This window comes from Lagenorhynchus albirostris, chromosome 5, assembly GCF_949774975.1.
Source record: "Lagenorhynchus albirostris chromosome 5, mLagAlb1.1, whole genome shotgun sequence".
In the NCBI taxonomy this organism is placed as follows: domain Eukaryota; kingdom Metazoa; phylum Chordata; class Mammalia; order Artiodactyla; family Delphinidae; genus Lagenorhynchus; species Lagenorhynchus albirostris.
In genome coordinates, this window is record NC_083099.1 from 74,741,479 (window position 1) to 74,768,612 (window position 27,134).

A 27,134-nucleotide genomic window follows, 5' to 3' on the forward strand; every position below is an offset into this window, starting at 1 on the left:
TTTCCTTCTTTCTTTCTTTCCCTTCCTCCCTTCCTTCTTTCTTTCCTTCTTTCCTTCTTTCTTTCTTTCTCTATTCTTTCAGGCCCAAGTTAGTCTGAAAAGAGGCACTTTTGAACGAAGATCCTCTCCATGGGTGCAGACATTAATGTTTCGAATACCTTGTAGGTTTGATTTTTCACACTAAGCTAACTCACCAAACCAGGCAAGTCCTACCATGTGTTTGTGCAGCCAATACCCCCTGTAGGAAAGATCCAAAGATTGATTGGGAATATGCTGAATGCCTGCCTTGGGCCAGGCATCTGACTTCTATTCATTCCTCACAGTTATCCAGTGAGGAGGGTGGTGTTTTTTCCCATATTACAGGTAGAGAGCTGAGGTTCAGGGTGGTCAAGTAACCTGTTCAGGATCTCACAGATAAAATGTGGTGAATTCCATCTCAGTCTAGGGCCTGCAAAATTTTTTTTAATATATGTGTATTTATTTATTTGATTGCATCAGGTCCTAGTTGTGGCAGGTCTGCAATTCTTAGTATACTAAGCACAACTTGAGAAGGACCTCATTCCCAGGAAAAGAGTTGTAGAGTTTTCCCACTAGGTCTGGAACAGAGCTCACGCTATATAGCCTGTGTCAGGAAAGTACTCTGAACATATATCCAATGGACTTCCTATGGTTCTGTTGCTATGGATTCTAGGTGTTAACCTAAAACAATAAAACTGCTGGTTATTTTACCAGCAAAACAAGTTTATTCAGGAACAGCAAAGAATTGCAATTTGAGAAATGCAACTATGGTGAACCACATGTAAGTCTTGTAAAGCGAAGGAGAGGAAACTCTTTTATAGAGGAGAAGGGAAGTTGAGAGGGACTATTAAAAACAAAAAGCCCATTGGAAGAAACTTGGTGTTCTAAGTATAGTGGCTTTTCATTGGCTGACTTGTTGCCATGCAAGGAGAAAATCTTCCTCCTGATGGTGGTACTAAAGTAGTGTAACTTCCTGCCTGAGATGCAAGGTATGTCTCTTCCTGTTAGGATCTGTGTTGATGTCGAGTGGAACATGCACAAGAGCTCCCCTTTCTGGCCTCCCAACTCCATTTTATTGAGGTTCCCCTTTATTAATTTTCACAAGGGTTCTACTTTCAGAGCTTATTATAACTGCCTTCTGAAGTGGTCAGTGAGAGCATGAAGGGTTAGATGGACAAGGCCTTGGGCTGGGGAGCAACCCAGTGTGGGGTTCTCATCTCTGCTTCTGATTCCTGTGCCTTTGATTCCAAGTCCATAACAAGGAAATAATAATTCTTGCCCATTCTACCTCACAAAGGACAAAGAGGAGGAGAAGTCACTGCCAAGAGTGAGCCCACCAGTGGGCCAACACACTGAGGTCCAATGTCCAAGGTCCCCTCTCACCCTTAGCAAGATCCCTGTGATGGCAGAAAAAAACGTGGCAGATTAGAAAACTCAAGCAGATGCCTCCTCTAATGTCTTTGTGCTTCTCCTAGCCCTACATACTATAAGAGCTGCCCTTCCCTGGGGCAGGGGAGGGACCTCGCAAGACAAGCAAAAATGTCCAAGCCTTATCTAGGTCACCTTGAAGCAAGACAAGCAGGGCTTCAACTGTATTTCCTTGAACACAGAATAAAAGGACAGGGATGAGATTAAGTAGCAGGGAAAAATTAATTGCTCCCCTCCCCTGTGGCCTCCCATAAATGCTATTATAGCACTTATAAGTATCTATCTTATTGTTTATTTTCATGCCTGTCTCCCTCTGATAGTGAGCAACTTGTAGTCAGGGATCTTTTCATGTTACACAAGAAAAATGTGAATGCATTTTCTGTGTTAAATAAAGATAAAAACATTATAGAGAAGCCTGAGGTCCTCTTTGACCCTCTTTTTGTTTAGCATCCCCAATCCCAGTCCTCTCCTGGGGAGTAACCTTACTTAGCAGGATGAGTGTAGGTATTTTTCTATGTATTTCACCGAATGAGTGACATACACATATGTAGCTTACACAAGTTCAATTTCAGCCAAAACAGAACAAAACAAATAAAACTCTGAGAGAGACATTGTGATTTAACTAGTACCATTCCACACACTGAGTCAATGGCCTGGAGAAGTGTGGGATGAATGACAGAATCCCTCAGTTAAACTCAGGTCCCTCAGCTGTCCTGGTGCTTCTCGTAGTGTGACCATTTCACCACCCTTGGGGATGATTTTAAATATTTTCAAGGGTATTTCTGATAATACTTGATTTGTGCCTTAGACATTAACTTTTGGACCCAATCCCTATAAGAGTTGTACTACATACACCCACGCGAGCTCCGTGACATACCATGGTGCCCAGTGCAAAATCTGTAATACAGCCATAAAGTTAATTCCTCTATCGGGACCCACAAAATGGAGGCAGCCCAGTGCCCGCCCCAGCCCCACCCCACGCCCTCACCGCCAAATCTAAACCTAAGTCAGCAGCACTTACGGGAAATGCCTCACTGTCAAGGAAGCCTAACACCAATCTCAGTCCTCCAGCTCAGCTTTAGCTGGTTTACCTGACCCTAGAAAATAGGGCCTCCTAGCCAGTCATGCCCTGTTTCGTGTTGCCACTTCTAATGCAAAACTTGCTCTTGCCCAAAATCCCTGGGAAGAGCAGTCCACTGCTGGTGAGGCCCTGTACTTCCCCAGTCCATGCTTTCCCTGGAATAAAGAGCATCACACTAAATTGTTTTAGTTTTGTCATATGACTCTAGGATGAATGCTCTGTAACTTTTTAGGACAGAGGAAAGGAAAGAAGGAACGATCTTGGAGTGGTGGTACCTTACGAAAAGAAAATCCTGGCTACAGATTATTCTGAGTAATGGTATTTCTGACTTTGCCGAGATGATATCCAGAGGGAACCACCATTCTGCTTATGTGTAATGTGAGTCTTAAACAGTGGCCATTTGGGGGCTACCCTTCAGAGCAAAAAGTGCGGGCTTTCTGTTCTGAACATGACGTCACGCTAATAGGGCCTCCATCAGCAGGAAATACCAATGACCCCTGTCCCCATGAACTCTGTGATTCCAAAATCTGACTTCAGCCAGATGTACTTTTATTTATTTATTTTTAAATTTATTTAATTAATTTATTTTTGGCTGCGTTGGGTCTTTGCTGCTGCATGTGGGCTTTCTCTAGTTGTGGCAAGTGGGGGCTACTCTTTGTTACGGAGCACGGGCTCTAGGCACACGGGCTTCCGTAGTTGTGGCACATGGGCTCAGTAGTTGTGGCTCGTGGGCTCTAGAGCACAGGCTCAGTAGTTGTGGTGCACAGGCTTAGTTGCTCCGCGGCATGTGGGATCTTTCCGGACCAGGGCTTGAACCCATGTCTCCTGCACTGGCAGGTGGATTCTTAACTACTGCACCACCAGGGAAGCCCAGCCAGATGTACTTTTAAACGGAACCAGTTTGGCTATATTTTCTCTCAAGACCAGGGGAACTTTGGGCCTTACTCTCCTCACTACATTCTCGGGGATCTGGTCTCCTGGCAGGTACTTGGGGTTTTTAGGGTCCTGGTTGATGATTGCTATCAAATCTCTCCTACCCACCAGCTCCTCCTTAACCCAGAGTTTCACTTTACTATCAAATTTATTGTTTTCTGGATATTCGGGGCAATGATTCCTGCAATGGGGAATTCCTTGCAAAGCAGAAGAAAAGTGGATGGCTGATTCTTACAATGTTAAAGATTGTCCCAGAAAAAAAATAAATAAAAAGGTCATCCCGGAGTTGGCACAGCCAGCTCAGAATTGCCAGATAATTTCCCATCAGATCTGGCCTTCCACAGGAAACAGCTGCATTAAGGGAACATCCTAGGTCCTGCCCAGCTGTTCCGGGGGGTGGGGCAGAGCAGAACTGAAAGCATGTAGCTAAGTACTCATTGTGTAAGCCTTTTAGCCCAGCAAAGGTATCAAAACCAGAGTTGTTCATCCCTTCTGAGCAGGATAGAAAATGGGGATTAGAAGCGCTGCTAGAAATAATCTAATCCAGACATGTCATTTTAGATTTTTTTTTCAATCCATTCAATTTACAAACGAGGAATTTGAGGCTCCAAAAGGGGAAGTGTCTGGTTCAAGATCACACGTTTGCATTATTGGCGGAGGGGAAATAAGAACTCAAGTCTTCTGACTTCTAATTCAGTATTAATTCCTCAACACTGAGCTTTGGAAACACTGAGTGAAACAAAATTAAACTTCGTTCTTTATCGCCAGACATCTGAGCCTTTAATATGCTAATAAAGTCTTCAGACTTTCCCAACAGTACGCAGGGCCTCTCACTGTTGTGGCCTCTCCCTTTGCAGAGCACAGGACGCGCAGGCTCAGCAGCCATGGCTCACGGGCCCAGCCGCTCCGCGGCACGTGGGATCTTCCTGGACCAGGGCACGAACCGCGTTCCCTGCATCGGCAGGCGGACTCTCAACCACTGCGCCACCAGGGAAGCCCAGGATTACTGTTTTAATACAGTGTCTATTTACATTCTCCAAAAGAGGATTAGAGGATTCCTCATAACAATTTAGGAAATGCTACCTATGCCATGCCGTTATTGCTAAGTGCTACAGAAAGTAATTATTTACACATAATCCCTACAATTAACATTATGCAGCACTGATGCTGAAACACAGGATAATCAACCCGTGGCAAACATCACCTGTCATTCTAAAGCTCAGCCATGAGCTGTGCATCTGAAAATGCGTAAGTGTGTGTGTTGGGGGAGGGGGAATGTGGGCAAGACCAGGGCTAATGGTCAGCTCTTCGCCGAGGTGCAGTCCTTCCAGCATATGGGATTTAGGGCTGGTGAGCCTCCATTCAACATGCATTGGTTGTGCTTCTGAGACATGTCCTAGATCCTTGCTGTCAAGGAGATCACAGTCTAGTAGGGGAGCCAGCACATAAAGGAGAACTGTGATGATGTAATGACAGGGACATGTACAAGGCAAAGTTAAAGGTACTGAGGAGAGAGAGTGAAGTTAGGCCTGGAGATGGGGTTCAGGGGCAGTGGCTAGAAAACTTCCCAGAGGGGTCTTTCCACCGGGTGTTAAAGGCCAAGTAGAATTCACTAGATGGCTGAATGGGGTGAGGAAAAGACTATATACAAAGGCAGAGAGGGGAGAAACAACATGGGTTTGGGGGCAGCTAGGTAACTGAGTACTGCTGGTGAAAGGAGGGGCGTCACAGGGATATCTGGCAGGGAGCTGAGTATGAAGAGCCTTCTGCACTGTGCTGAGGTGTTTGGACTTCATCTGTGCATAACTGAAGGCGTTAGCCCAGTCTCTCTCCATAAATACCGACCATTCTGTGACTATGCAGAGAGTCAGCTACCTCCTCAGGTCAGACTAAGATTCCAAACTGCCTTGTGAACAGATGGCATTGTGAGTGTGGAGCTTCAGAGAGAGACGCTGGCTGGGGCTGAGTTTCACAATATCCTCTTCTACCACGCACAGTTTTAAAATGGAAACTACCCGCAACTTAGAGATGCTGTTCGAGATTGAAGAATTTAGAGTCAAATCTATCCTTATAGCTCTTTTTATGGTTAAGATAACTTAGACTCTGAGAAGTGAGGTGATATAGCCAAAGATATCAGCAGTAGAACCAGGATGAGAACTTGTGTGTCCTGCACCCAAGACCAGGGCTTTTTTTTTAGCTTGCAGTTAAGTTATCCAAACCAAGAGGAGTTTCTCATCAAGTTTATGCCCATTCGTTTAGTCAACATCATTTATTCACTCTCTTCTGTAAATTTGGTTTTAGAGACTGAGGATTCATGGATGACAAAAACCTGGTACCTGTCCTGGAGGAGCCCAAGTCAAAGGTGAGGATATTAGGCCATGGGAGGCCCTGGTGGCTCTGGGGACTGACAGCATGGTGAGTGAAACAGGATGGTCCTTACATAGCTAGCTTCAGATGATCATTGTGTGAATATAGGCTCCAGGTTGCCTCTATAGAGAGAAGCCAGAAATCTAGATTTTTGAGTAAAATGTTCTGATTTTTAAAACACGGTAAGGGCCAAACAAGATAGATCTGCAAGTGAGTTTGATCTATGGCTGCCATTTTGTGATTCCTGTTCTAGGCAATTGTTTTATATATATATACACACACATATATATATGCATACACACACACACACACACACACACATATATATAAAGGATCTTCCAGTGGGCTTGTTAAAAATACAGAATTCTTGGCTATATTCCAAGGTATTTGGAATCGATAGGCCTGGGTTGGGACCCTTTAATCTCCACTCAACAGAAACACTTCTGATGCAGGTGGTCCACAGGCCACACTTTGGGAAACTCTGATCTAGCTGTTGTGTTTCCCACTTAGAAGCTTTCATCTCATCCTCTTAATCTTGGGTCCCAGAGGATTCATGCCGCTGATTTGACTGTACTGCAGTTCAGTTAGGAAACGCTGTTGTGGAGGCCAAGCCTTATACATTCAGTTCATGTCAGTGATGACAAGCATCCCATGCAAGCTCAAAGAAGGAACAGCAAAGACAAACACAGGAAAAGGGCAGAGGTGTATAGATAGTTTGTAGGAGGATGGAGACAGAGAGAAAGCCAGGGTGGGAGGGGAGAGGTCGAAGTTAACTGCTGCATCACAACAATTCACTGAGGGTGTGGGCTTCAGAGGAGTCACCCACTGTTACACAGTGACTAATCTCTGTCCCTAGCTCTTCAATTGTTTATCTGGCTAGATACGTGATCTGCTAAGAGATGGCCCAGGAGCCTCCTAGAGGAGAAATGATTCTCTGGGTTGCAGCAACACCCTCCCTCCCAGTAGACTATCTGATTTAAACTTTCACCTAAGAGTAACTGTTTGGGGCCATTTTAATTTAATTTAATTTAATTATTTATTTATTTATTTTGGCTGCACCGCGCGGCACGCAGGATCTTAGTTCCCCAACCAGGGATCGAACCCGTGCCCCCTGCGGTGGAAGTGTGGAGTTTTAACCACTGGACCGCCAGGGAAGCCCCTGGGGCCATTTCTGGATTCTCAGCAGGGGACAGGCTTCTTCACAGAGCATAAGTTTCAAGGGGAAGAGTATAGGTCATTGGAAAAGCAAAACTACAGGGACAACCTTGACCTGGCCCCTGCTTACCATGCCAGCCCCATCTCCACACCTACACTAGTCCAGCAATCCCCACACTTGTGGATCTCACACTTACTGCTGTTTCTCATCTCCATGCTTTTGCTTTTGCTGCCCCCTCCCAATGCCTGGGATGCAGTCTGTCCCTTTTTAACCCTCCTTCACCAGTTCAGTGCTTACTCTTTCATCATCTAAGACCCTCCTGACTACCAGGCTGGTCGAGTTCCTCTATCTATGCTCCCGTGATGCCCTTTCCATACAGTTATCACTCCTTTACTACATTTGATTATATAATCCATTTGGAGATCCATCTTTGTCTTTGGACTGGGAGCTCTTGAGTGCAGGGCTACTTCTTATTCATTTCAGTATTTCTAGAGTTTATTCCAGTGCCTGGCAACAAGCAGGGGCTCAACAAACATTTACTGAATAAATGAGGTTTAACCACTTGGGAACTATGCAATCTTAGCAAATCACTAAACCTTCTGGAGTCTAAGATTTTATCTGTACAGTAAGGTAATGATACCTCCCCCCTACAGCTGTTATGAGAATTAAGTGAGATAATGTACATAAAAGCATTTAGCATAGCACCTGGCTAAGAGGAAGTGACCAATAATATTTTTTAAGCTAAAAGAAGATTGAAGAAGTCATCTGTTCCAGCTTCTTGCTTTCATTAAGCCTGTCTCCTCATGCTGCAGGATCTAAATACCATTTTAGTTTAAAGGAAGAAGATGGTAACCACATGCCTCCTTCTAGGGATACACACGAGATTGGGTTTCAAAGAACAACACTCTGAAGGGCAAGTTTTCCAGACTGCACTGTGCCTGGGTCACACCTAAGTAGATGAGCAGGGTTTGCATATGAAACCAAGTCAAATACTCCTTTTACCCAGACTCTCATGAAACAATAAACATTCCAGACTTCCACTACTCTTTAAATCAGGAAGGAAAAATGAAACAGAATCAATGGTCCCAGGCCGACTATGTTCCACAGATAGGATATTACTTCCAAACTCTAACCCATCAGTCCTTCTTACTTCCCACACTTAAGATAGCATCCATTTGCCTTTGTAATTGGGAGTGGAGGAAGAGTGAGTAGGCATAGTGGAGAGGAAGATAAATTGGCTGGATAAACTGGCTGTTGTTTCACTGTAGTGACTGAAGTAAAATAAAATCAACATATCTTGTTTGTATCACTTTTACACTTAAATTTGCCCTTGAAATAAGGGTGGAGGCTATAGAAGGTCTTAACATATGGACGTATGAGCCTCCCCAAGTCTCATTTAGGACTAGAAGTTTGCCTTTTTTAAGGCAAACAGAAGGAAGCTGCCCAAATCCAGAGTGCAGAGGACCTATCCTCAGGGTGCAAGTCTTTGGACAGCTTGATTCAATGTAATTCAACGCATTTACTACCTACTTTGGGCCAGGCACTGTGCTAAGAGCTGGGGAGACAGATACCAATAAGATGTGGCACCTGCCCTACAGGAGCTCCCAGGCTCGGGCCCCCTTCCTAAATGATATCCAGGTCTATCAGTGGATGTGCCGAGTGGGAATGACATATGCCATCTCCCCTCCTGTGCCTACACTCATTCCCATTCAGCTCCAATGCAGTCTCAGAATTGTTCTCAACATAGCACATCTGATTGACCACCTGGCCAGGAGTTGAATCTGTCCCTACAGCTGGTAAAGTATGTGCTTTGGAAACAGGCTACTCTAAATTCAAACCCCAGCTCCAGCACATACTAATTGTGTGGTCTTGGGAAAATTCCTTACCGTTCCTTGAGCTTCAATTTTCTCATCTGTAGAATGGGACAGGCTTCACAACAACACGGTGAGATTGGCACTATTACTGTCCCCATTTTAAAGATGAGAAAACTGAGGCACAGATAGGGTAAATAACTTGCCGAAGATCAAAAATAGAAAGAAGGAGAGCCAGAATTCAAAGCCAGAGGTCTATTTCAGATCCTGTTCTGGTAGCTGCTGGGCTACTCTCCTCTTAGGCTGGGCAAATACTCTCTAGGTGCCAAGAAGCACAGAACTGCCAGACTCGGATGAAATATTCAGTAGAGGGTTTATTAAGGGCAATATTGCATTGGCTGAGACATTAGCTCTGGTTGGAGACAGCTTCTTTTGTCTTCAAATAAAAAAGGCTATGATGGAGAGACCTGCTGGATTTGCGAATATAAAGGCTCACGTCATATTTAAACTATGTGCCAGAGTCTGACTCTTGAAAACAATTCACCTGATAACAGAAATATGAGAGTCAGAGATCACTTGACACAGTAGTCCAAGCCCATCTGACTAAAACATGTGCCTCTGGGGAACATTGTTAAAGTCACCACCCATTTCTAAGACGAATCCACGGTGATCAAGGCACAAGTTTAAAAGTAAAAAAGAAAATAAGGCAAAACTTAACTCAGGACTGAGCCATATTAAGTGGGCTGATATTTGTAGAACTCTAGAACAGTGCCTGGCACCTAGTAAACATGAAGTGTTTTGTAAATAAATGAAATACAAACGTGGGCGTGGAGGAAGACCTAGTCAAAAGCACCCATGCTTGGTTGGCAATTGGTCTTTTTTTCACACCCTTCCCCACTGACCTTAGAAAAAATCTTTCACTTCTGAACCTCAGTTTTCTTGCTTGTTAAATGAAATTATAACAATTACAAATTCAACAGACTTGTAAGAACCAAATGAGACCAGTGAGATATAAGGATGAAAATATGTCGTTTGTAAATCATAAAGCACCATACAAATGTCATTATTATTACTATTATTGAAGGACTAGAATGAGGTTCTAAGAGAGTCAAATTTCTGGCGCTGGTGCCCAGGGTTTTCTGCCCTTCTCCCCAGCCCGCTCCCTGGCACAGCCCAACCCCTAGCTGAGGGCCCAGCCAAGTAGGGAGTAAGGGAGAGCTGTGTCCCTGGCACCTGGGGCTGGAACACAGAGTGCCCTCTCTCCTCTTGCAGAGCCAAGGACGTACAGAGTTATTGGGAGTAGCTGCATCTTGTGCTCCAGGCCAGCAACATTCAGGGTTAGATAGACTTTTGTGGACTGCCCTGAGAACCCAGTGACCCAGGGTAACCTCATTCCTGTGGGCACTGGCATTGTGAGTTTTAAATGACTGGCTTTGTAATTACACTTCGCAATACATAACCTATTCCAGAAGAGGGGACTGCTTATGCAGAACCAAATCGAACTGCTTGAACTATGGTGTGTCCATCAAAAAAAAGTACAAAGCCATGGCATTACCATAAACTGTGAGAATTACCGCACAGAAAATTCCCTTTTCTTTCTCTCTCGCTCTCTCTCTCTTTTTTTTTTTTTTTTTTTTCCATTTTCTTTTACTGTTCAGGAGAGAACCGTAGTTACCTATTGATTTGTCTCTAAGGTTAAATCAAGGGGAAAAAAACCAAAGTGACTCCTCAAGAATATGTGAAAGACAAAAACTCCATGGATGCCGTGTGTAGGATTTAGCTACCACGAAGGGCAAAAAGCAATATAAAGCCACCAAGGAAAGATGCAACTGCAAGGTAATAAGGAGGAAGTCCGATATGGCCCATGAATTTAAGAGGGAAGCAGAAACCCCCAGGTTGATGGCAACTCTGTAAATACAGCTTTTAAGCTACTTTCCAGTACGCCATCAATAGCAGAGGTCAATGATTTCTGTCTAGAAATATTTAGACAGGTTTCTTTACCTGAAATAATGTGAGAAGGTAATTAACATCAGATGTTATTTCATTTACACTCCCTGAAACTCCAGCAGGTAAGTATTAATAACCCACTGTTAATAGGTTAAAGAACTGATTCCTAGGGATGGTGTATAGTTTGCCCAAGGTCATACAACTATAAAATGGTAGAGCTCTGGCTAAAGAATTGTCTGCCTTTAGTCAGTGGTCTTTTAATCATGCCATGTTGTCTCCACCGTGTAGCCCTATGATAGAGATCTCACACTACCGAACTTGCCAACGGTAGACAGGAAGAGGATCAGTCTGGAAAGTAAAATTTGGTTCTCATACATATAGTAGGGAGTTAAGTCCACCTTGGAATAATGCCTTTAGCTATCTGACAACTGATGGGTATTTAATCTGGGAGATGCTGTTCTATCTGGTTCACTTATTCATAGAAGAATCATTTGTTTATGCAACATACATTTATTGTACCAAGCATTTTTCTAGGCAGTAGGGATAGAAAGATAAGAAATAGTGCTATGCTCCATAACTTACATGTATGTTATATATATTCTTTTCTGTGTATCAATAATTATGGAAAAAATGAACCTACTTGCCCTGTGGAACTTCCTTTCCAGTGAGGCTGTAGAGGACCAATCGTTAAGTGCACTATAAGTGCTGTACTACAAGCGTGGGGTGCTTTGAGAGGTCAGTGCTTTTGTCAGTGTCAGCAATTATTCCTAAGGCAAATTCACACACATATGCAAATAAGCCATCTTGGGGAATTCATTTTAACTATGTTTGGAATACTTTCAGACTTCAAAATTGTTCTGGCAACAGGTTTAGACAATAGACACCCCTAGGGAATTCCCTGGAGGTCCAATGCTTAGGACTCCGCACTTTCACTGCTGAGGGTACGGGTTCAATCCTAGTCTGGGAACTAAGATCCTGCAAGCCTCAAGGCGTGGCCAAAGAAAAAAAAGGACCCCCATACCTGTGCTGTCCTGGCACAAAAAAACCAAATGAGTGGCGTAGGCTAAGTTTGGCTCAAATCCTAAGATGATTCTGATCCCCCCAAAGACATAGTGTATCCCAGCTAAGTCCCCAGATGTGTTCCAAGTGTCACAGAAGATTTTGGGTAGCTAAGGATCACAAATGAGCTTTCTTGTTGTGAGCAGGGCCATCTGTCAGAGGGTTTGAGGCTGAGAATGAACACTTTGCATGGGACCTCTCTTTCCCCAGCCCAATACTTTTATATATGTGAACATGATTTAAATAATTGGGTATAGCCTAAAACAAACACCAGGAATTAATAGATATAAGCACTAGAAGAATCATACACTTGTTCATTCATTAATGTCTTCATTCATTCAATATTTAGCGTCCAACAGGGCCTGTGCTTCAGTGGGGAATATGAGATGAACACACCTCTCAGCTCCCAAGAGCACGCACTCTAGAGGGGCAGGCGAATCGTGAACACGGACACTTTGTGCAGAGCGAGCTAAGAGCCCATAGTGGCTGTTGGAACAGGTGGGCTTCTTTTTCTGAGAGTAGAGCAGGACGTTATGTTAGAATTTGATTTTGGAGAAGGAGGAGGAAGGTACTAAAAGCAGAGAGCAGAGGGACTTCCCTGGTGGCACAGTGGTTAAGAATCTGCCTGCCAAGGCAGGGGACATGGGTTAGACCCCTGGTCCGGGAAGATCCCACATGCCACGGAGCAACTAAGCCCGTGCACCACAACTACTGAAGTCTGCGCGCCTAGAGCCCGTGCTCCGCAGCAAGAGAAGCCACCGCAATGAGAAGCACACGCACCGCAACGAAGAGTGGCACCCGCTCGCGGCAACTAGAGAAAGCCCATGCACAGCAACGAAGACCCAACACAGCCAAAAAAATAAATAAATAAATAAAATAAATTTATTTTTTAAAAAAAGAGCAAGAGTAAGTGCAAAGCCATGTAGCTGTGAAAGAAACTGATGCGTTCAGGGATGGCGACAAGTCATGTGTGGTAGGAAAAGCAGAGCACAGGCACAGGAGCCGAGGCTGCAGAGGAGAGCAGGGACAGATCATGAGGGCTCTTACACTGAGGAGCTCGGCACGTGATGGGTAGACAAAGAGGCACAAACCGTAAGAAATGTTTAAGCCCAGGAGTTCCACAGTCACATTTGCATTTTAATAGATCACTGAAGAAGCAGTGAGAACGATTACAAAGGGCAAGAACAAAGGTAGGGGACCACTTAGAAGGCTAAAGCAATGATTTGACACAAGTAATATGAAAGCATTTTCATTCTCAAAAATTTAAATGATACAGAAGCTCTTCCAGGAACAACACATTATCCTACCAATGGATATTTAGGCTGTTACTAATTTTCTTATTATAAACTATGAACATGCTTGTACAGATAGTTGTTCAATAAATTGCTTATGAAAAACACTGTGTCTTTAAAAAGCTAGATAACCATCATCTTGTCATGGCTAAATTGATTTTTCCAGGAGTTAAGGGATGTATAAGATGGTAAGGTAACTCTTTAAGATTACTTCAGGACTGAGACCAGGATTATGGAGAACAATACTCAGTCCATCAGAATCCAGTTTGATGTAGGGAAGAACTCTCACAGCTCTGATTCTGGTCTGAATGCTTGTGTCTTCCTCAAATTCATATGTTTAAATCCTGACCCCCAATGTGATGATATTAGGAGGCTGGGCCTTTGGGAGGTGATTAGGTCTTGAGGATGGAGCCCTCATGAATGGGATTAGTGTCCTTATAAAAGGGACTGCAGAGCTCTCTTGCCCTTTCCACCATGTGAGGGCACACCAAGAAAGAAGCTGGTGTCTATGAACCAGGAAGAGAGCTCTCACCAGACACTGAATCTTGGACTTCCAGCCTCTAGAACTGTGAGAAATAAATGTTTGTTGTTTAAGCCACCCAGTCTATGGTATTTTTGTTATAGCAGTCCAGACAGACTAAGACAGCTCTCATGGACATGCTTGGGAAGCAAAGGTGAATAGGATGAAAATGTGATTTATTTTTCCTCTGAGGCCTGGACCTAAAGAAGAAGCTGGTGACAAAGGGGAGAAATTGGGCTGAATGGAAGAGACTTTTCAGAGCTCACACATGAAGCTGATGGACCACGCAGCACCCAGGAGGTAGTGTCCCACTGGGTCCTGGAAGGTCATTTGGACATTTGAGGCTTAAAACAAGTACTCTCCACTTTTCCCTCTCTGTGGCAACTCTCTTCCTAGTGGCTTCTTGTTAACACTCGAAACAACTGAAACCCTTCCAAGGTCTGGGTCAGGTTTGTTTGGGGTCACATCTTCCTCAGTTTCTGTACCTAACAGATGGTGTTAATTCTTTGCTGAAAGCCCTGCAAGGATCAAGATTTCCCAGTATCTTCCCTGTAGACTCATCTCAGGGTCTCCCATACTTTCATAGTCAGGGAGACACCCCATGTCTCCCACCTAAAGCCGAGCTCAGGGTTCTTTGTTGAGATTTTAGAAACAAGGATGAGGACAGGAGGTCAGTTGTGATATTAGAGTTATGGCATCACAGGAGGCTGGAACTCAAGATGGGCAGAGAAGCTTTTGAGCACTGCTCTAGGCTAAACTATCTGAAGCTCTGAGTATGTGCAGATTTAATAATGGTTAGTTCTTTAGTCATATAGTAAAAAATTATTTCACTCGAGAGAACAAAGGATTCCTAAGAAGTGTCTTAAAACTGTAGTGGTGGATCCATTTTTGAATTCTCTTTTCTGCCCTTTTTTTTTTTAAAAAAGATTTTTTTTGTTGTAGACCATCTTCAAAGTCTTTATTGAATTTGTCACAATATTGCTCCTGTTCTATGCCTTGGTTCCTTGACCCTGAGGCTCCCAGCTCCCCAACCAGGCATCCAACCCTCACCCCCCCACACTGGAAGGTGAAGTCCCAACCACTGGACTGCCAGGGACGTCCCTTTCCTCACTTCTTAAGCTACACACAAGTGATGTAAAAGCACGACACAGGCATAAGTTGGGGAGATGTGGCTGGAACCTCTTTGACCTGGGACCAAGCAACACTTAAGTACGAAATTTTCCTCGTCATGGATACTTGAAACAAATGCCTTCCTTCTTGGTCCTCATTGCTAAAGAATTATGGCTATAGGGACTATAATTACCATCTGGCCCAGATCTCCTGCCAGATCTTCCTTACAGCCAGTCTGTGCCAACTATAACAACCTTTTGTAAGAAGGAGGTTCCACAAACGCTGAGGAAAACTGTTTCAAATGACTAACAGCCCACACTTAAAGAAAATTTCATTTCCTCCAATTTGCAGAAGGGAAAAGTCACAGGAAAGCACATGACATGGTCAAAGTAGATTCAGCCAAAGAGGTTTTTACCTACCTGCAGCTCTGTTATTAAGTTTGGGTCATGGATGGGTCCCTCTAAGGCCCTCCCTTGTCTTATCCCATTTTCTCTCTACTGTTGGAGAAGAGAAGAGCCCAGTCCTCTTGACTGTGTTTCAGGTGTGTGTTCTCATGTCTCCAAATAGATTGGGAGATTTGGGATAGCAGAGACCACACTGTTTCAGCTCAGCCACTAACTTGTTGGATAATTTTTTTTTTTTTGCAGTACGCGGGCCTCTCACTGTTGTGGCCTCTCCCGTTGCGGAGCACAGGCTCCGGATGCGCAGGCTCAGCGGCCATGGCTCACGGGCCCAGCCGCTCCGCGGCATGTGGGATCCTCCCGGACCGGGGCACGAACCCGCGTCCCCTGCATCGGCAGGCGGACTCTCAACCACTGCGCCACCAGGGAAGCCCTTTTTTTCTTTTTTAATTTGGGTAATTCTTTAAGATTAAGGCTGCTAGAACATAGGATAGAGAAATGCTGTAGCCACAGGATTTCAGCCAAATCTCTTTTATAACAGCCTTTCAAATTAGGTGGAGAAATATAAGCTGGGTGAGAATGGAGGGACTCCACCACACCAAACGGTTCTGATTGATTGGATACATGTGAATCCAGAGGGAAGACTCTACCAGGCTCTGTCCTGGTCAAAATTTTGCCCATGACTTGAATGAGTACAGGTGACAACCTGATGAATCTGCAAAGGACATGAAGCCAAACTGGTGGCCTATGGGTCGAATCTGGTCACAAACACTTTTTGTTTTGATTCCTACATATTAAACAATTTTTTGAAATAGTGGTGAACATGTAAAACTTGAGGGGCTTTCACATTAAAGCTCATATTTCTGGCTTCTCTTAGAAAATCAGAAGATTTTGCTTCACTGGGCCTTTCTGGCAACAGTCTGTTGGAATGAAGTAGTGCTCCTCGCCTTAGGTGGGGCACACACTCCCCACTTACTACAGTCTCCACCTGGCCTACTGAATTCATTTATCTGACCCTGTTCAGCATCTGTGTCTGTGACTCTTGTTAACTAAAAAGGCCAAAAAAAAAAAAAAAAATCTGTTACTCTCTACCCTGCAGAGAATCATCACAGAATTTGCCCTCAATAGCAAGATACATACAATTCCAAGTGTGATATTTTCTTTGCCTTTTGTTCAACTAGCAAAGCCTATATCATGTTTGGCTCTTTGGATCTTGATTAAAAGCTGAGCATGAGGGCTTCCCTGGTGGTGCAGTGGTTGAGAGTCTGCCTGCCGATGCAGGGGACGTGGATTCGTGCCCCGGTCCGGGAAGATCCCACATGCCGCAGAGCGACTGGGCCCGCGAGCCATGGCCGCTAAGCCTGCGTGTCCGGAGCCCGCGTACCGCAAAAAAAAAAAAAAAAAAAAAAAAGCTGAGCATGAAATAACATGGTGCAGTGAGAAAGGATCATAGAAGCCTGAAGAGCTCAGGCTTAGGGAGGGCTGGAGACAGATTAGAGAACTAGCTGATCTTGGCCTCTGGAAGCCTGACCAGGCACTCCAAATAATTAGCAGCGTGGCCTACCAACACTACTGATTTCACAAAGGGTAACTTAAATTGCCAAGAACAACAAGGAAATTGTTGCCACAAGCTCTGCAGGATTGAAAGCACATTGAATCAGACATCTTGCATGGCTGAGGACACTGTCTCTCTGCTATGCTTCTTTGAGATGAATTGATACTATTGGACTGCGGTCTGTGTGAAATGCCTTCAACCTGTTCTGTTCTGAGAACAGATGAGAACTTGGTTTAAGATCTGATCAGTTAAATTCTAAAACATTTGGAATGGTTCAGAAAAGCTAAAATAGGTTTTGTTGCCGGTGAAAGTGTCATCAACAACTATAATTGCCATAAAAAGTACGGCTTATGACAAAGCCAGAGTTGTTTTGAAAGATGGAAAGAAGGAGCAGAATGTCCCTTGATGCTGTTGAGCAACTTTTCACAGGGTTGTATGGTTGCCCAATACCACTTGAAAATCTATAGCGATGGTAGGAGGAAAGGAAAGGGACAATTAGGAGAGAATTCTCATGCCTTTTTTCTGGCCAAATGAGAGTCAGAAAATAGAGAAATGCAAACAGGTAGTAAAGATCCATCACTTACCTCTCTCACAGTCATCTGGGGAAGAAGACTTCCTTGCTGGAAGTTTCTTTTTGTATCTTATGGCTTGCAAGACCTGGCAGTGGAGCCAGGTGTCATTTTTCTACTTAAAATCCAGCAATGAATGGGAACAGAAGCCTTCCTAAGAACCTAATTCAGGGCAAGGGTGTACTTAGGTCCAAGTAGAAGATAGGTCTAGAAAGAATGTTATTCTATATTAAACAATCTAAATCTCATCATGTAATTAATTCTTTTGCTTGGAATCATTCAATGGCTCCTCTTGTGTTTTAGAAAAAGTCCAAATTTCTCCTTGGCCTGGCATCTGATCCTTCACTACCTCCCTAGACTCATCTTCTGTTATATTCCTTTTGATACCTGGCCATCCTGGCCTTTAAGTTCCTCTTATATCTCTTCCCTCTCATCTTTGAACATGTTCTTCTCTCTACCCGGCATATTGCTTCACTCTGTCTTCAATTCATCCTTCCAGTTATAAGCTTACATATCACTTTTCTCAAGAAAGCCTTCTCTGGGACTTCCCTGGTGGCACAGTGGTTAAGAATCCTCCTGCCAATGCAGGGGACACGGGTTCGAGCCCTGGTCTGGGAAGATCCCACAGGCTGCGGAGCAACTAATCCCATGTGCCACAACTACTGAAGCCCACGCACCTAGAGCCCATGCTCTGCAACAAGAGAAGCCACCGCAGTGAGAAGCCCGCGCACTGCAACAAAGAGTAGCCCCCGATCGCCGCAGGTAGAGAAAGCCTGCACGCAGCGACGAAGACCCAACACAGCCAAAAATTAAATAAATAAATAAATATATTAAAAAAAAAGAAAGAAGCCGTTCTCTGATTGCTACATTAGGTTAAAAAAAAACCCACCCACCCACCAATCTATTTCTCCTCAGGCTCCATACTATTGATACATCTATCTTTTGTTGTTATTGTTGTTGTTAAGTAAGTGAGTTGTTTTTTTTTTTTAATTTATTTTTTGGCTGCTTTGGGTCTTCATTGCTGCACACGGGCTTTCTCTAGTTACGGTGAGCGGGGGCTACTCTTTGTTGCGGTGCGTGGGCTTCTCATTGCAGTGGCGTCTTTTGTTGCGGAGCACGGGCTCTAGGCGCACAGGCTTCAGTAGTTGTGGCACACGGGCTCAGTAGTTGTGGCTCACAGGCTCTAGAGCACAGGCTCAGTAGTTGTGGCGCACGGGCTTAGTTGCTCCATGGCATGTGAGATCTTCCCGGACCAGGGCTTGAACACGTGTCCCCTGCATTGGCAGGCGGATTCTTAACCACTGTGCCACCAGGGAAGTCCCGATACATCTATCTTGACACTTCTCACTTATTTTAAATTTCTTGTTTAAGATCTGCCTTCCCAGTTCTATACATAGACTTTGGGGGCAGAAACTATGTCTTATTTATGGTTGTTACCTTTGCAATTAGCAGAGTACCTGGTATATAATTCATGTGCAATGAATATTTGTTCTATTAGTGACTATAATGAAGGCTTTCAGAGAAGAAATAAGAAACAATATTCATTGGCTTTGAAAATCTGAGACCATTTAATCTCCTTTTCTCTAGGCAGACCTCATTTTAGGTCAAGAAGATGAGGAAAAAGAGAAACCATCACTATTTTTTTTTGAATTTTATTTTATTTTTTTATACAGCAGGTTCTTATTAGTTATCTATTTTATACATATTAGTGTATATATGTCAGTCCCAATCTCCCAATTCATCCCACCACCACCCCACACCCCTGCTTTCCCCCCTTGGCATCCATACGTTTGTTCTCTACATCTGTGTCTCTATTTCTGCCTTGCAAACCAGTTCATCTGTACCATTTTTCTAGATTCCACATATATTCGTTAATATACCATAAGTGCTCAGGATCTAGCAATCTGCCCTCGAGGTGCTCACAGTCTGGGAGAGGGGGGTGGGAATGGAGGAGTTCTTATATGAAAGAGATTATGTCTGTTCTTGCTTATCAAAGATTTACATTAAAGACTTCATGTAAATGCAAACATAGCCCCACAGAGACCTTAAGTGTAGAATCCATGATAGTTATTCAGACCAAAAGACTAAAAAAAGACCGAAAAAATTTTAGAAAAGAAGGCCCAAGGCAAAACCATCCAATACACAATCCACTATCCACTTAGCTGAACTAGGACCAATTCCCTCTTGCCCCAGGCCTGTCAGTGGGCTGATATCTCTAGCTCCCTTCCTGTTACAAGCTTTCTACCACTTCACCTTCCTGAGTCTCCTTTCACAGATGGGAAAGAGATTGAATTAAGTCCATTTGTACAAGGGTAGACCAGTAAGAGGATCCTTAGGATCTCCCTTCTCCCAGGCGGGAGGGCGTCTCTCCAGGGCAGTGCTGGGCCACCCAATGAGCAGACTAGGTAGCTGCTTGGCACACCATAAAGCCCCGCCCTTCCAAGTATTTCCAGAGTTTGATGGGGGAAATCCAAACTTTGTTGGGCTCTTTTTCATTTGTTTCACAGGTTAGTATTATTTTTATTTGGAATTATATATGAGAAACACCATCTTTTCAATGCTTAGAGCCTTGAAGTTGCAACTCTTTCCCTGCCAGGGGCTTTATGGCTGCATCTGAGACCTTGATCCTAAAATCACCACCCAGGGGAACTATTCTCATGCTAAGAATTCTAAGCCATGCAGAATCAGGGGAGGTTGTGGAGAGAAATGATGCTAAAACTTGCAAAATAAGGTAAATTTAATCTGGATGGCTTTTCTCATAAGATTCTACTTGCTTTCTAGGGGTATCCCAACCTATAAACTTTGTGGATACTCTTCCTGGGAGATGTTCTATGTAAAAGGAGTTCTGTGGTCAAATAATTTTGGGAAATAGTGCACCTTCTATCTCTCTTAGAAAGATATATGATGTACATCAGCATATTAAATCCTCCAAGAAGTCCTGCAATAAAGGAACCGGTGTAAAAAAAAAAAAAAATCAGTGTTTTTCAAATGTATCTAATCACAGCAAGAAAAAATTTAAATCAAGTAACACCTATTAATATCCTGCAATAATGTGTGGAGCACACATTGAAAAATGCTACCCTAGTATTTACTTTGTTGTTGTTGTTTTGGTGATGGGATGTGGTGTTTTCAAAAGAGACGTTGGCACATATCCTGTGAAGTAAATCAATGTTCTCTTGTCAGCTGACTTACTTGATGGGAACAGTAAATTCGCATGCTGACCCCCAGAATTCACACCCATGTGGTTTCATGATAAAGCATTAGCTGGCTTTCCTTTCTCTCCTTTCCTAGGGTATTCACCAGTTGATGATGGAAAGGTCATGTGGCTCCCATTGACTCTGCATTTTTATGGGCTTCTGTCAGCAAAACACTACCTGCACTATAGCCAAATGAGTCTAAAAACAGACAGGCTGAGCACATCACATTGAAGGAACACGTGTTCTCATTTTATAACAGTTTGAAGAGCTAATGTAACTGTCTACTGTTTATTTAAGCAAAATACTTTCAGGTTCAATAGGGATTCAGGGGAGAGGTGCTGGGGGAGGCAAAGAAAGGGAGGAAAAAAAATCATTTTATCAAGCTCTGAGCACAGCTCCAGTCTCTCTTTGTCAAGGTTCCTTCCTCCTCTCAAACAAAAGCCCTGAGAGTGTCTGCTTCTTTTACTCCCACAAGGAGCCTTGAGCTTGGCAGGGGAGTGTTTCCAGTGAAACACTCGCTAGCTTAGAGCCCTTCGGCTGAATCACCCCATTGGACTGGGAAATGGCTAAGGATTTCAGTCTAAGCTGGAAGCAGGGAGGATGGGGCTCCTGGTTCATTGAAATTCTGTTTCACCACAGTAGTAGTAACATCTGCTGTGAATGTGAACATTTTGTCTTCTCAGAATTTCTGTTTTTCTCTTTTCCTACCTTCATTTTTTAAAAAATAGAAATTGCGGGTCCACAGCCTTATTCTCACAGCAGCTCTCATGGGATTAAGTACTGCTTCCCACTCCCCTCCTGTCTCCAGTTTCTCTGCAGCCTGTCCAGCTCTTCATTCCAGCTGCCACAGCTGCAGGCTCATAGAGAAAGCAGGTCTCCTGTGCTTCAGGGAAATAAATTACTCTTCCCTCCTCTGCCCATCAGAGTGAGAAAGAGAAAACGTGGCTAGCATTGGTTCAGTGCTAACTAGATGCCAGGCACTGTGCTAAGCACTTTCTATATATTTTCTTATTTCATCCTATTTCCGTTTTACAGATGAGAAAACTCAGGTTCATCAAGGTAAGTAACTTGCCCAAGATCACATGTCCTAAGTGACAGAGCCAAGATTTGAAGACTGATGCCAAGTTTCGTGTCCTTAACCACTATCATAAATTCATTCATTCATTCAACACATGTACCAGGCGATGTTTGAGTACTGGGGAGACAGAGGTGGGGAAAAAAGAATCGACTCTTTCAAAAAAAAAAAAAAAGAATTGACTCTTTCCTCCTTGTGCAGCTTACATTCTAGTGAGCAGACAAAAAATGCACAACAAATCATATAATGTCAGGTGCTTTTAAGAAAACTAAAGCAGGGTAAAAGTGTGGAGAAATGGGGAGGGCTGCTACTCTGTACAGAGTGAGTGGTCAGGGAAGGCCTCTGTGAGGGGGTGACACTGAAGCAGGGATCACCCTGTGCACCTGCGTTTTCACCCAGACACCCACAAGCTGGTGATTCCAGGCAACGTTCTTAGGACTCTTCATTTACGTATCCTGACCCTGACGGATCTCTTTTGTTACCTCTGGAAAACTCCATTTCATCTGGGAGGCAAAGCTGGTATTCTACCATAGAAATATGTCGGATGTCTTCAGAGATGTCCAGGGGAAAGGTGCCCTCACCAAACACAACCATTCATTTTACTTGGTAAACCCTATTCTTCTAGTAACCATGGCTAACACTTGCTAAGTACGTAGCATGTCATGTGTCAGACTTTACATGTGTCATTTCATTTAATGCTGATAATCACTCAAAAGGGAGATTGTCTTACCTTCAGCTGTCATAACAAAATACCATAGACTGGATGGCTTAAACAACAGACATTGATTTTCTCAGTTCTGAAAGCTAGAAGTCCAAGATCAAACTCACCAGTTTCTGGTGAGAACTGTCTTCTAGGCTTGCGGATGGCCTTTTTCTCCCTGTGTCCTCACATGGCAGGGGGCCGTGAGAGAGAGAGAGAGAGAGAGAGAGAGAGAGAGAGCGCACTCTGGTGTCTCTTCTTACAAGGGCACTAATCTCATCATGGGGGCCCCAAGCTCATGACCTCATCAAAACCTAATTATCTCCTAAGGTCCCACCTCTGAATATCATCACACTGATTGGAGATTAGATGAATTTTCGGGAGACACAATTCAATCCATAGCAGAAATGTTATTACTCCCATTTTCAGGCAAGGAAACAAGTACTAAGAATTTAGGTAACTTGCCTAAGGTCACATGCATGCAATCAGTATCCATGTGCATGGACACATAAGCCCATGTTCTTGACCACTATGCTATGCAGCTTCTTTCCATGTGGAAGGATGCATTGATCCATCATCCAGCTGGAATACCGGGGAATGCACGTTAAACTCTTCAAAAAGATGAACATATCCTTCTTTGAAGGCATTAAAAAAAAAGTGCCTTTCTTTATTTCCCTTGTTCAAATTGTATGCCCTCTTTTCTCCTTAGACATTGAATGAAAGTCAGACTCAGACCCTACTGTACAACAACAAAAAGTTTTTACTTAAAAAAAAAATTTTTTTTAATGGGGGCTTCCCTGGTGGCGCAGTGGTTGAGAGTCCGCCTGCCGATGCAAGGGACACGGGTTCGTGCCCCGGTCCGGGAAGATCCCACATGCCGCGGAGCGGCTGGGCCCATGAGCCATGGCCGCCGAGCCTGCGCATCCGGAGCCTGTGCTCTGTAACAGGAGAGGCCACAACAGTGAGAGGCCCGCGTACCGCCAAAAAAACCAAAACAAATCAAACAAAAAAAAACCCATCTATCAATCAACTCTCCTGGCTCTGATTCCATGACCGTCATGTAAACTTCTGGTAATAATTTAGCTTATCCTGTTGAGTTTCTTGCATGGAAAGTGCTGACACCAAACTTGAGTACTCTGTACTGTATTTTTCAATATTAAGTAACACTTATCTTTGCAGTTGCTACACATCAGTCTGTTGTGCATTTGGTTAGCATGGGCTAGTCCCCAAGTCTCATCACCACTGGGAGCAATGACAAAATAGTTTCTGGTTCTCTAAAGCTGAAGCCTTTTCCAGACTCTATGTTGTCCCTTATCCTTGGGTTGGCACGTTCATCCTTCACACCTGCCATTTCTCCAGTGAAGCTGTACACTCATAAGGATTCTTTTCCTTGATTGGAGCCTGGATGATCTTGGTCGAGGGTGGCTTACTTTTTTTTTTAATAAATTATTTCAGGATTTGTTTATTTCATCAGTAGTGGAATTAGTTAATTCTTTTTTATTTTTTTAAATTTTGGCTGCATTGGGTCTTCGTTGCTGCACGTGGGCTTTCTCTAGTTGCGGCGAGCGGGGGCTCCTCTTCGTTGCGGTGCACAGGCTTCTCATTGCGGTAGCTTCTCTTGTTGCAGAGCACTGGCTCTAGGCACATGGGCCTCAGTAGTTGCAGCACGCAGGCTCAGTAGTTGCGGCATGCGGGCTCTAGGGCGCAGGTTTAGTAGTTGTGGTGCAGGGGCTTAGTTGCTCCGCGGCATGTGGGTTCTTCCCGGACCAGGGATTGAACCGTGTCCCTTCGTTGACAGGTGGATTCTTAACCGCTGTGCCGCCAGGGAAGTCCAAGTGTGGCTTACTTCTATACCTGGCTGAATTTATTGCTTATTTAGAGATCTTTATCTCAGTCAGTATTGGACTATAAAAGGATAACTTTAAATCCTATAGCTATTACAACAACCTTCATGCTATTTTTTTCTTGGATAGAGGAGTTTGGAATTTATTCCATAAATAATGAAAAGTCTTTGGAAGGTTCTGAGTTTCAAAGGGGCATGATCAGAGTTGTGATCTGTGAAAAGTGTAGAAAAGACCAGAATTGGAAAGACCTGTAAGAATATTACTGCACCTTTGCAAATCCAATCTGTTTACAGCACCGTAGCCACTCCTACCTCCATACAGTTTAGATGGACTTACTTTTTTCTATCCTGACTGCCATCACCCTAGTCTTATCACTAGCATCGCTTCTCACTTCATTTCCTGTAATAGCCTCCTGACTAGTCTCCCTACTTCCTCTTTTTCTCCCACTACAATTAATTCTTTATGTGGCAGGTAGAGAGTTTGTTTTTTAAAACATACCTTTATTTTGATTTAATTCACCTACCATGAATTCACCTGTTTAAAGCATACAGCTAGGGATTTCCCTGGTGGTCCAGTGGCTAAGACTCCCAATGCAGGGGGCCCAGGTTCAATCCCTGGTCAGGGAACTAGATCCCACATGCTGCAACTAAGAGTCCGCATGCTGCAACTAAAGATCCCGCATGCCACAACTAAGACCCAGTGCAGCCAAATAAATATTTTAAAAAAATAAAGTGTACAGTTAAATGGGTCTTAGTATATTCACAAGATTGTGCAACCATCACCACTAATCTAATTTTAAAACATTTTTATTACCCCTCAAAAACCTCATACACATTAGCAGTCACTCCCAATTCCTCCTTCCTCCCAGGCCTGGCAACCACTAATCTACCTTCTGCCTCTACAGATTTGCCTATTCTGGACATTTCATATAAATGGAATCACACAATATGTGGCTTTTGCTTTCTTGCTTCTCTCACTTAGCATAATGCTTTTGAAGTCAATCTTTGTTGTAGCATATGTTAGCACTCCATTCTTTTTATAGCCAACCAGTATTCCGTTGTGTGGATATAACCGCATTTTACATTTCCACTAGCAGTGTATGAGGGGTCCAATTTCTCCACATCCCTCATCAACATTGGTTTGGTTGTTCTCTACCTTTTATATATATAAATTTATATATATAAATGGTATATATTTATATATGTAAAAGGTATATATATATACACACACACACACACACATATAATATATATATATATATATATATTTTTTTTTTTTTTTTTTTTGCCACAGCACATGGCTTACAGGATCTTAATTCCCCGACCAGGGATTGAACCCGCACCCTCGGCAGTGAAAGCACGGAGTCCTAACCATGGGACTGCCAGGGAATTCCCTTCTCTACCTTTGTGATTGTAGCCATCCTAGTGGGTGTGAAGCTCTCTTTCATTGTGGTTTTTTTGTTTGTTTGTTTGTTTGTTTTGCGGCACGCAGGCCTCTCACTGCTGTGGGCTCTCCCGCTGTGGAGCACAGGTTCCGGACGTGCAGTCTCAGCGGCCATGGCTCACGTGCCCAGCCGCTCTGCGGCACGTGGGATCTTCCTGGACCGGGGCACGAACCCGTGTCCCCTTCATCGGCAGGCGGACTCTCAACCACTGCGCCACCAGGGAAGACCTCATTGTGGTTTTGACCTCTGTTTCCTTGGTTAGTAACTATGTTAAGAACTTCTTAATGTAGTTATTGACCTTTGCTATATCTTCTTTGGAGAAATATTTATTCAGTTCCATTGTCCATTTTAAAATTTAGTTATTTATCTTTTTATTAATGAGTTGTAAGAGCTCGTTACACATTCTGGATATAAGTCGCTTGTCAAATATATGGTTTGCAAATATTTTTCTCCCATTTTATGGATTGCCTTTTTACTTCCTTGATGGTATGGTTTACAGAACAAATGTTTTTAATTTTCATGAAACCCAATCTATTTTTTCTTTTATGCTTTGATGTTGTATTCAAAAGGCTTTGCCTGACCCCAGGTTGTGGACATTTACACCTATGTTTTTCTTTTAAGGGTTTTATTGTTTTAGCTCTTACATTTATGTCTTTCATACACTTGGAGTTAACTTTTGTGTATGGTGTGAGGTAGGGGTCCAATTTCATTCTTCTGTATGTGAATAGCCAGTGTCCCAGCACCATCTGCTGAAAAGAACAGAGAGATCTTTTAAAAACATAGGTCAGATCACAATTCTCCTTTATTAAAATTTTCAATGATTTTCCATTGCACTTACAATAAAATCCAAATTTCTCTGCCTATCTCTTCACTTTCATTTCACACCACTCTCTTATTCACCATGCTCCAGGTCCCAGGTCTCGCATCTCCCAAAATAAGTAAAGCTTGCTATTCCCTTAGCTTCCTCACGTTTCTTTATTCTCTCACTTTAAATGCCATCTCCTCATAGATGACTTTCCTCAACTGTTCTTTCTAAAGTAAGTTCTCTATTCCATCTTGCTTATTTTCTATATCATCTCCTTTTATTTTCCTCATGGCCTTAATTACCTATATATCTGTATCTACTGTATTACTTTATTTACTTTCTTTGAGTAATACTTCTTTGCCTCTGCCATAGTGTTTCACATATGGTGTACATTCAATTGTTAGAAACTATTATTTACAATTAGAAGGGACTTTAGAAATCACCTAAACACTCTTATTTTACAAATGCAAAAATCTAGGTCTAAGGAGGGTGAATGAGTTGTCTGAGGTTAGAAGGAATACTTTGATACTTTGATACCGAGAGCTATAAGTTCCAGGACAGTTTCTTTTTCATTTATAACACTGATTTGCCTTATGCCAATATCATGCTTTTTTTTTTTTCGAAATAACTAAAATGAAGAAATGGTTTTGTAATTCCTTATAGAAATGATATTATTTTACTAAGCTTTCTTCCTAAAATGACTGAAATGGGCCCTCAAATGGACGGCCTGGCCCGGGTTAGGAAGGCCGGAAGTCACCCTCCAGTAGGGCACTAACTCCTTTGTTTCTCCCTCCTTGGTTGTCCCACCGCCTCCTCCCTCTG

General features: G+C 43.3%; 1 long non-coding RNA gene across 1 annotated transcript; it reads left to right on the forward strand.

Annotated features, from left to right (window-relative positions):
* The first annotated feature begins 5,798 nt into the window (after positions 1-5,798).
* LOC132520566 (uncharacterized) lies at positions 5,799-25,657 on the forward strand. Its single transcript, XR_009540571.1, has 3 exons — positions 5,799-5,822; positions 21,480-21,503; positions 25,555-25,657. It is a non-coding gene; the product is annotated as an uncharacterized LOC132520566 (long non-coding RNA).
* The last annotated feature ends 1,477 nt before the right edge of the window (positions 25,658-27,134 follow it).